The 10,000-nt window shown below is 46.4% G+C and overlaps 2 protein-coding genes across 5 annotated transcripts in view; both read right to left on the bottom strand.

The window, feature by feature from the left end:
- Window positions 1-10,000, bottom strand: part of LOC123515060 — a 134,643-nt gene that overhangs the window by 108,115 nt on the left and 16,528 nt on the right. The window lies entirely within an intron of this gene.
- Window positions 8,830-10,000, bottom strand: part of LOC123515061 (epsin-like) — a 7,515-nt gene continuing 6,344 nt past the window's right edge. The window contains exon 2 of the mRNA XM_045273456.1: window positions 8,830-8,910. The gene's annotated coding sequence lies outside the window, so the exon portion shown is untranslated. The remainder of the gene's footprint in view (window positions 8,911-10,000) is intronic.

Below are 10,000 nucleotides of genomic sequence, written 5' to 3'. Positions count from 1 at the left end.
CTGGGTGACCATCAGACGACCGTGGTGAATTACACACACAAACTTGAGCAGACAGTCGCCGAGGGAAGGAAGGAAACGGAAAGAGAGAGAAAAAAAGAAAGAAAAAAAAAGTTAGGAGGATCTCTCGTGGGAAAACAACTATCAGGTTCGAGAGAAGAAGAGGAGGAGGAGGAGGAGGAGGAGGAGGAGGAGGGTCTCATTTCATTTAACTTTTTCTCACAATTATTAAGACTAACATCATTCTCCTTCCTTTTTGTGTGTGTGTGTGTGTGTGTGTGTGTGTGTGTGTGTGTGTGTGTGTGTGTGTGTGTGTGTGTGTGTGTGTGTGTGTCCAGGTACCCTCGCTCACCTGAATCCAAGCAAAGCACCTGCAAACCTCCCATACTAATTAGCCTGAGAAAGATACTCTCTCTCTCTCTCTCTCTCTCTCTCTCTCTCTCATATACCATAAGCAATCATTTAATAGTAATATTAACACTATTAAGAAGGTTAATTTATATTTTTTGTTGATGATGATGATGATGATTAATAAAAAAACAGCAACAATAACAACAGCATCAATAATAATAAAAGTAGTAGTAGTAGTAGTAGAAATAATAATAATAATAATAATAATAATAATAATAATAATAATAATAATAATAATAATATGAGTAATAATAACAATCTACTGTCTTGTGCATTCTTAATTAACACAGTACTCTTGCTAATTAACGTTATGAGAGAGAGAGAGAGAGAGAGAGAGAGAGAGAGAGAGAGAGAGTGTGTGTGTGTGTGTGTGTGTGTGTGTGTGTGTGTGTGTGTGTGTGTGTGTGTGTGTGTGTGTGTGTGTGTGTGTGTGAGTGTGTGTTTATTTATTTATTTACATATTCCGTGCACTCACTTTAGCTTTCCCTCAGTTTTATGTCAAATTTTCAGTATCCGCAGCGGTTCGTCTATTTTATTTCCTCCGCGTGGCATTAACAACATTTGAAAGCCAACTCTATAAAATGTGAAGACAGAAAAGAAGCCAGTAATGAATAGAAATATGTGTGTGTGTGTGTGTGTGTGTGTGTGTGTGTGTGTGTGTGTGTGTGTGTGTGTAATTCACCTCGGTCGCTTGCTGGTCACCCAGCCAGTCTTCCCCATTACAGAGCGAGCTCAAAGCTCATAGACCGATCTTCGGGTAGGACTGAGACCACAACACACTCCACACACCGGGAAAGCAAGGCCACAACCCCTCGAGTTACATCCCGTACCTATTTACTGCTAGATGAACACACCCCACACATTAAGAGCCGCGCCCATTTGCCTCGCCACTTTCTGGGACTCGAACCCGGGCCTCTCGATTGTGAGTCGAGTGTGTGTGTGTGTGTGTGTGTTTCACTGTTTGATCTACTGCAGTCTCTGACGAGTCAGCCAGACGTTACCCTACGGAACGAGTTCAGAGCTCATTATTTTTGATCTTCGGATAGGCCTGAGACCAGGCACACACCACACACCGGGACAACAATGTCACAACTCCTCGATTTACATCCCGTACCTACTCACTGCTAGGTGAACAGGGGCTACACGTCAAAGGAGACACACCCAAATATCTCCACCCGGCCGGGGAATCGAACCCCGGTCCTCTGGCTTGTGAAGCCAGCGCTCTAACCACTGAGCTACCGTGTGTGTGTGTGTGTGTGTGTGTGTGTGTGTGTAATGAGCCGTGTAGCGCCCTCAGTTGCTATCTCTCTTGCTTCATTAGTGTATGAGAGGTGTGAACTGCATGGCAACCTTGTAATTAACAGCAATTCTCCCCCTCTCCCTCTCCCTCTCCTCTCCTCTCCTCTCTCTCTCTCTCTCTCTCTCTCTCTCTCTACTACAAGCCACCACGAGATCTTCCCTTTAAGCTCAATCCCACCTGGCCGAGTGCATTTATAATTGAAGCAAGAAACATAAGTAACAGGAAGCTTTATGTACTGCGTATGCGTGTGCGTGTATGTGTGTATGTGAGTGTGCTGTGGTAGGAAGGTGACCCTGTTATATAATGCCTCGCAACTATCTTTTCATCATCGTCGTCTTCACCAGGTAGCAAAACACCTCGATAACCTTATGACATTTTTCTCTTCCTCCCATGAACCCCAGCACCACCCAGCCTTCCGTAATGAAGTGTCCGCTGAGGAACACCCATTGCCACCACAACAGAACATTGAAAGGTGCATTCTCAAACGTTCCCAGCGCCCTTTTTAAACACTATTAGCTTGAGATCACGCCCCAGTGCAAGGTAGTGAAGCTTGACAGGCTGCTTTCAAGACCCCAGTGAGAAAGAGAATCCTTCAAAATATGACCTTAGAATATTGGCTGGTATTCTGAAACGCTTTGCTCTCTCCCCATCACTGCTTTGCAAAGGCTGCTCTTGAAGATGTGTTTTTTTATTGTTCTGGTGATGGACTAGTAAGATTTCTTGTTTATTAAAAGGAAAAACTGTCTTGAAAACCTTGCTAGTTGTTTCTGTGGCCTTGGAAAATAGTCGTAGTGAGAGAGCAAGGCGTTTATAGAGGTATAGAGTCTGAGAGAGCCGAATGTTTTAAAATACTCACTTATGACTTGCTTTATAAAACGAAAAAACAAAAGGAAAATAAAAAGAACTTGAAACCCTGATTAATAACTTTTGTAGCTTGAGAATACTTGTGCGTGTCCAAAACGAAAAATAAATAAATAAATAAGTGAATAGGAAATGCAGACCTTCGACTTGTTTTCATCAGCTTCACGTCACGAACCAAAAAATAAATAAAGAATATGGACCGTTGACTTGTTCCCATCATCTCGACGTCACGAACGAAAATAATAATAATAATAATAATAATAATAATAATAATAATACGGACCTTCGACTTTCTTCCATCATCTTGACCACGAAAAAAAAAAATACTTGGATCGTCGACTTGTCTCCATCACCTTCACGTCACGAACCACAAAAAAATATAATAAATAAATAAATAAATAAAAAAATAATAATAACAGTAAATAAAATAAAGAAATAATAACAATAACAATAACAACACGGAGCAATGCACGCCATCAACTGAACCAGCACCACGGCCACCCACTAACTGACTCACTGGATAAAGAGGCGAAACAAAAAGTAAGAAAACAAATAAGGTTATACTAATGGTCTCTCGTTCATGCTGGGATATAAAAAAAAAAAAAAAAAAAAATAGAGGTTTATGTCCTTTGAAGAATGTATAAGGTAGGGAAGAGAAGGGAAGGGAAGGGAAGGTAGGGTAGGAAGGGAAGGGAAGGGAAATGGAGGGGAAGGGAAGGGAAGGGAAGGAGAGGAAAGAGAAGGAAAGATAGGGAAGAGAAGAGAAGGGAAGGTTAGGTAAGGTTAGATTTAATTAGGTTAGGTTAGGTCAGGTTTGTGTCCTTTGAAGAACGTATAAGTTAGGTTAGGTTAGGTTAGGATTAAGTTAGGTTAGAGTTGGGTAGGGTAAGGTAGGATAGGATAGGATAGGATAGGTTGTATCAAGTTTGTGTCCTTTGAAGAGTGTCTCGGGTTTAGCAGGGAAGCATACTGTGACCCACTCGCCTTAATTAATAATGGCACACCCCTTGCTGCCTATCACTGTGTTGCTCCTTCATTGTCTTGTTGTTACACCGCCGCCATTAACGTGATGAACTCTGCGGTGTGTGTGTGTGTGTGTGTGTGTGTGTGTGTGTGTGTGTGTGTGTGTGTGTGTGTGTGTGTGTGTGTGTGTGTGTGTGTCCCTCTTGACCTCCGAGTGGTTGCTCATTATGGTCGACACCTTTGTTCTCTCTCTCTCTCTCTCTCTCTCTCTCTCTCTCTCTCTCTCTCTCTCTCTCTCTCTCTCTCTCTCTCTCTCCACTTCCATCTCTTCCCAGTCTCCAGCACCTAAATTATTTCCCCTCCCTACTTTTCTTCCTCCCCTCGTATCTTTTCTTTTCATGCCCCTCCTATTGCCCCCTCTTCCCTCCACAGCCCCCCCTGTTCCTCCTTCTATATGGAGACCTCAAAGAAAACGGAATGTCTGCCTCTCTGATGATTGAGTGCACCAGAGCGAGGAAGTTTTCTCGTATATTCCCGTCTGTGTGTGTGTGTGTGTGTGTGTGTGTGTGTGTGTGTGTGTGTGTGTGTGTGTGTGTGTGTGTGTGTGTGTGTGTGTGTGTGTGTGTGTGTGTGTGTGTGTGTGTTTACTTCCTCTTGACGCAAACAGCCTCGTCTGGGCCAATAAATCTGCTTTCTCTCTCTCTCTCTCTCTCTCTCTCTCTCTCTCTCACACACACACACACACACACACACACACACACAGATAGATAGACAAACACTTTATTTTTTCTTAATATAGTTTTATTTATTCACTTTACATGTTATCATGAGGACGATCCTGAACACCGAGATAAGAATGGTGTTTGTGTGGGCTCGCCTCCCGCGGGTCAGCGAGGCGGTGCTTGGCTCGCCTCCGTGTTAGCGAGGCGACACTCGGCTCACCTTGTGATTTAGCCCAGACTCACTTCCCTCGCCTCGCCTCGCCTCAGGTAGCAGGCCAGGTGTACTGGGTGTAGTTGGTAGGCCTGAGTCTCCCTCAGGTAGGCGAGGCGGTGGTGTGGCGCTTCTCCCGGGGAGGTATTCAGCTCGTCACCTTTACTCTACACCAATATAAGCTCTGTTTTGTGGGACTGGCGCTCAAAAAATATAGACAGACAAATGTCTTTAAGATCTATAGATTAAAGTACCTATTTTATCTGAGAGTATTTGAGTTGCTCATCATACATCGAGTATTGTGTCCGCCACCTCCATCACCACCACCACCACCACCACTGGTAACCACGGTGGTGTGTGGTAATGGCGGTGCTGGGTGAGGATGGCGGCGAGTTATTGTGTCACCTGCATGTGCACTACACGCCACCTTTGCTCAGTGGCCCCCGTGTGTTCGCGTGATGGCCAGGCGGTCACAGGAAGTACAGATGCCACTCCCGTGTACTCACATCCCATCGATCTCACTGGCAGCCATCCCATGAACCGCCCTTGCATGCTGCCCACCCTCATCCCAGCCTTGATCCAGCCTCAGCCTCAGCCTAGCCTCAGCCCAGCCTTGATCCAGCCTCAGGCAGCGTGACACGGCTCAGGTTGTCAGCCTCAGCGTGCAGCAGGGCATCGGCGGCGGGTCTGGTGCACGGCCGAAGACAAGGGCCCGGGTCTCAGCGGCTGCCCTAGAGTGGGTGGGTCACGTGTGGTGTGTGGCGTGGTGCGTGCCGAGGTAAACTCACAGTCCAGGTGACATCTGATATGGTTCACGAAGTCCGCACAGTTGCAGTGACATCTGGCGGGAGCCTCGGGAGTGTCCTTACAATTACGAGTACAGCTTTGGCCGAGGAAGAGAAAACGAAAAATGAATAGAAAATTAACAAGTAATTACGAAATAAGGCTAACGCGACTCAAGTCCTGGTGATGACACAAGACGTGAAGCAGGCGGCAGGCAGACGCTGTGCCCATGCTTGCCCCACGCCCTGCATGCATGTGTGGCGTGGCGGTAGGTAGAGTGACGCAGGGCAGCTCTATCACCTAACTCAAACATAACTCAACAACTAACAAAACACCTCCACAGACTCCCTATCAACCTTCACGACTGCTGTTAACTAGTATTGCATCTTGGCTACAGGAACACAAAGCCACCAATGCAGGATGTACAACACGCAAGGAAGGATGACGGTCACCAACACGAGGCCAGGCGGTGGTGGGTCAGTCTGGGGTCACCAACACCTCCGTCACCACCTGGCCTTCATCCACCACGGTGCACCAACACATGACACCTACACACCCTACACTCTACACAGGCTTCTCAGTATCATACAATAAAAAAAAAGAGTTAATGACAGAGTTGTACGTAATGAACATAGGATTCTCAGTGAACGATTGTCGCGTTATTCAGCAATGACCCAAAACACATTAGATGAATACAAATGAAAAAAAAAAAAAAAGATAACGTTTGCATGCCAGAAAAGGAACACGAAGGAACGATCACCAAGACAAGAGTCACTCAGACCCACTTCACCAGGCGTGTGCACGGATGAAAAAAAAGACACTATTAGGAAAAAAAGAATGAAAAAAATCACTTGTATAGTTCCTTAACCCTTTCAGTACCATGACGCGTTTTCATATTCATTCTGGTTACTATTTTGGAGACTTTAAATAGCTTCAGAAACATATGTTGGGGCCAGAATAGTGAAGACAGTGGCCATTACTCTTCTGACCTCCATACAGCCTTCCTAATGTCAATAAAATCGTCTAATCCAAACCAAAACTCAAGGTAGAAACGAGTCCCAGTACTGAAAGGGTTAAGAAAATAAAAAGTACAAAGACGGAATTATACAAGAAACGAAGAACTGACTTAGCTGCTACATAAATACACCGGAACGTTCATTTATTTCTCAGGTCACATGTAAAACAGGCAGAAAAATACATTAGAAAAACAATAATAACAATAAAAAGTCTCGAGACCATTTGAACTGATCACTACATTAAGGAACCGAAGCGCACCAGGCAGGAACCAATCACTCTCTCCAGGTCACAGGTCACAGGTCACAGGTCACGCGTCAGAGGTCACACGCTTTAGCCACGTGAATAACTTATGTGTAATACTCTTTTTTTTTTCATCCCTGCATTAATTACGCTCTTCCTCCTCCTCTTCTTTCTCTTCTTCTTCCTCTTCCTCGTGTACCATCCTGCAGCTCACCAACCAAGTCACGTTTTCAGTCAGTCACCAGTTCGGACAACGCCTCACCAAATAACGGAAATCACCAATCAACTTTTCCACAAATCCAACAAGTGAATGAATGAACAAACACGGAAATGAACTAACGAATACCTCAAATGAACCAAGCCATGCTCACTCACTCACTCACTCTCTCTCTCTCCACACAAACCCCATCATACACACACACACACACAATAAATACACACACTCCCTTGACCTTTACTATACTACCCCATCCCTCTCCCTCTCCCTCCCTCCCTCCCTCCCACAGGACCCTCGCTCACACGTCCACGACAGGAGCGGCGGCGTCCCCTGGCCTGGGTATCTCCGGAGTGATGACGTGGGTGAGGTGAGTGAAGCGCGGGGAAGCTCTTAAGGGCGGCACCACTGTGTACACGAAACAAGCCACGGCCACCACCAGCAGCAGCCCCAAGAACCCCGCGTCCAGGGCCAGCAGGGCGTTCATGGTGGTGGTAGTGTTGTGGTGGTGGGTTGGCGGTGGTGGTGGTGGTGATGCTTAGTGGTTGTGTTTCTGGGTTTAGTTTAGTTTAGCTTGTGTGTTTGTGTGTGGTGATGTGAGATGAAAGGGTAGTAATGTCTCCCTCACGATTTCTTTCACCAATACGTGATGAAGTACACACACACACACACAGACACACGCTCTTCTCACGGATCACACACTGGCTGGCTGGCTGACGGCTGAGTTACACCAGTCTTCTTTACTGTCCGTGTGTTGCGGGAGGAAAGAAGCCTTTGCATCAACTACATGGAGAGAAAGACACCACCAATACTGAGATGATGGCGGTGTTTAGTGTAAAGACAGACTGACTCAATATGGGGCCGCGGAGCCGATCGTGCACCAGCACCACCACACAGGTACACACATTACCACTGAAGCACTGCACTGGTCACACACTATGACATCCTCCCTCGTCCTCCCTCGGGCCGTACGTTGAAGCAGAGGGGAGGACAGAGCCGTGTGTGCGTCCCTGCGTGTGTGTGGCTGGTCTGAAGGTTGCGAGCGTTCACTTCTGACAACTGGAGGGGGAGTTACGCCCAAGACAACCTGAGAGAGAGCGGTGGTCTTGCTATGGCTGAACGTCCTTGCCTCTTAGCTGGAGTGCAGGGGGAGGGTGGCTGAAGTTATCCCCGTGCTAAGAGGAGATACTTATGCCAGATGTGATGGGGAGGGCAAGGGTGGTCTCAGCTGATCGGCCGCCCCTTCCTGCCTAGTGGTGGACGGGCGGGGTGGAGGGCGAGCTGGTGGGTTTAGAGGAGGAGCAGCGGAGCCTGACGCAAGCGACACGCCCCGCCTGTGCCTCACCAGGAGAGCCAGCACGCCGAAGAACAGCGCGATCAGGAACAGAATGAGCAGGAACACGTGGTCAAAGATGATGAGCGCAGTGGGCATGCTGGGAGAGAAAGGCGGTCTGAGGAACACCACCACAACCACCACCACCGCCGCCTCCTGCTGCTGCTACCACTGCTTCTGGTTCCTCTCCGCCGCTCCTTCCCTTCACTCAAGATTCTCAGTACACGCGATAAAAAACAGCTGCGTCACTTGTCTCGGGGTCTCGACAGGTGTTCTTGCCTTCAGGAGGTTGTCAGTGCTCTCAATGTGGCCCCCGCTGCGACTCCTCCAGTTGCACACACTCCCCTACCCGTCTTCCTCCTGTTCCTTTCAAGTTGCCTCCTTACAAGTCCTCCTCAGGCTCTGCTCTACACTGGCACTTCACTTCCTCTTCCTCTTATTCCCCTCCAAACTGTCAACAAGATCCATTCAAACAGAACCACTTGCTGCCTCACTCCATCACTGTCTCTCCTCTCTCCCCTCTCTCCTCTCCTCTCCCCTGCGCCGCCCTCACTCTTCACCGCCGCCGCCGCCTCTGCCTTGTTTCTCTGCCATGCGTCAAATAGCTTCACTAGTCTTGATTCTCATTTTCCCAGTGTGTTTCCAGCGTAGTCACTCCTGCTGCTGCTCTCCGCCCGCCTCACGTCCTCCCTCGCTCGGTGCCTGTCTCTCTCTCCGATGCTGCTCCTTCCTTTGTGTGTGTGCGTGCGTCTGCGTGTTTTTTTTTTTTTTTTTTTCTTTCTTTCCTTTTTTTTTTTTTTTTTTAGTTCGTATTGTCTTTTTGTGTTTTTCCAGCGATCACTTCTTTCATATAATTCCCTGGAGCATGTAAAGTTGTTATTATCATTACAATTACTACTACTACTACTACTACTAATACTACTACTACTATAGATATCATTGTTTTCATTACTCAAACACGTCTCAACAGTTCATTAAAAATACGACAATACAATACATAACTCTCTCTCTCTCTCTCTCTCTCTCTCTCTCTCTCTCTCTGGTAGCGTGTGGGTGGGGCGGGTACAGGCGAAGTAATGGTAGAGTTACAAGGAAAAGCTTATTACAGTAGTGACGGTGAGTGCTGGTGTAATAATAATAATAATAATAATAATAATAATAATAATAATAATAATAATAATAATAACGATGGGAAGAAGGAAGAAAATAAAAGAGGAGGAGTAAGAGGAGAAAAAAAAAAAAAAAACAAGAAACAGCAGAGAAATATAAATAGGCCGTACGTAGAGTGCTCATATATAGTGGTTTTTTTTTTTTCATGTGTGGGTGTGAAGAGTGGGTGGTGGTGGTGGTGGTGGTGGTGGTGGTGGTGGTGGTGGTGGTGGTAGTAGTAGTAGTAGTAGTAGTAGTAGTAGTAGTAGTAGTAGTAGTAGTAGTAGTAGTAGTAGTAGTAGTAGTAGTAGTGAGTCGCTACATGCACCAGAAAAGGCAAGCAAACTGTGAACACCACGCAAATCAATATCGATCTCACTCTCTCTCTCTCTCTCTCTCTCTCTCTCTCTCTCTCTCTCTCTCAAAGCCATCTTAGATTATACATACACTAAAAAACACACACATAAACAAACAAAACAACAATAAACAACAATAAAAGCGATTCCAGCAAACAAAACACACACACACACACACACACACACACACACACACACACACACACACACACACACACACACATATCAATCAGCGAAGAGCGTTGTGGTCCTAAACTGGTGGTGGTGGTGGTGGTGGTGGTGGTGGAAGGAACATTACAAAGACAAGCCTCTCCCTTCCCTCCTTCCTTCCTTCCCTCCCTCCTTCCTTCTCTCCTTCTCTCCGTTCTCACCTCCTTTCAATAATCTATAAATCTATATCTGGTTTTAACGGGCTGTTGTGAAGACTATATAACTCTTCCCCC

This window comes from Portunus trituberculatus, chromosome 38 (assembly GCF_017591435.1).
Source record: "Portunus trituberculatus isolate SZX2019 chromosome 38, ASM1759143v1, whole genome shotgun sequence".
Classification (NCBI taxonomy): Eukaryota; Metazoa; Arthropoda; class Malacostraca; order Decapoda; family Portunidae; genus Portunus; species Portunus trituberculatus.
The sequence above is the reverse complement of the archived record's forward strand: the minus strand, read 5'-3'. Positions and strand labels throughout refer to the sequence as shown.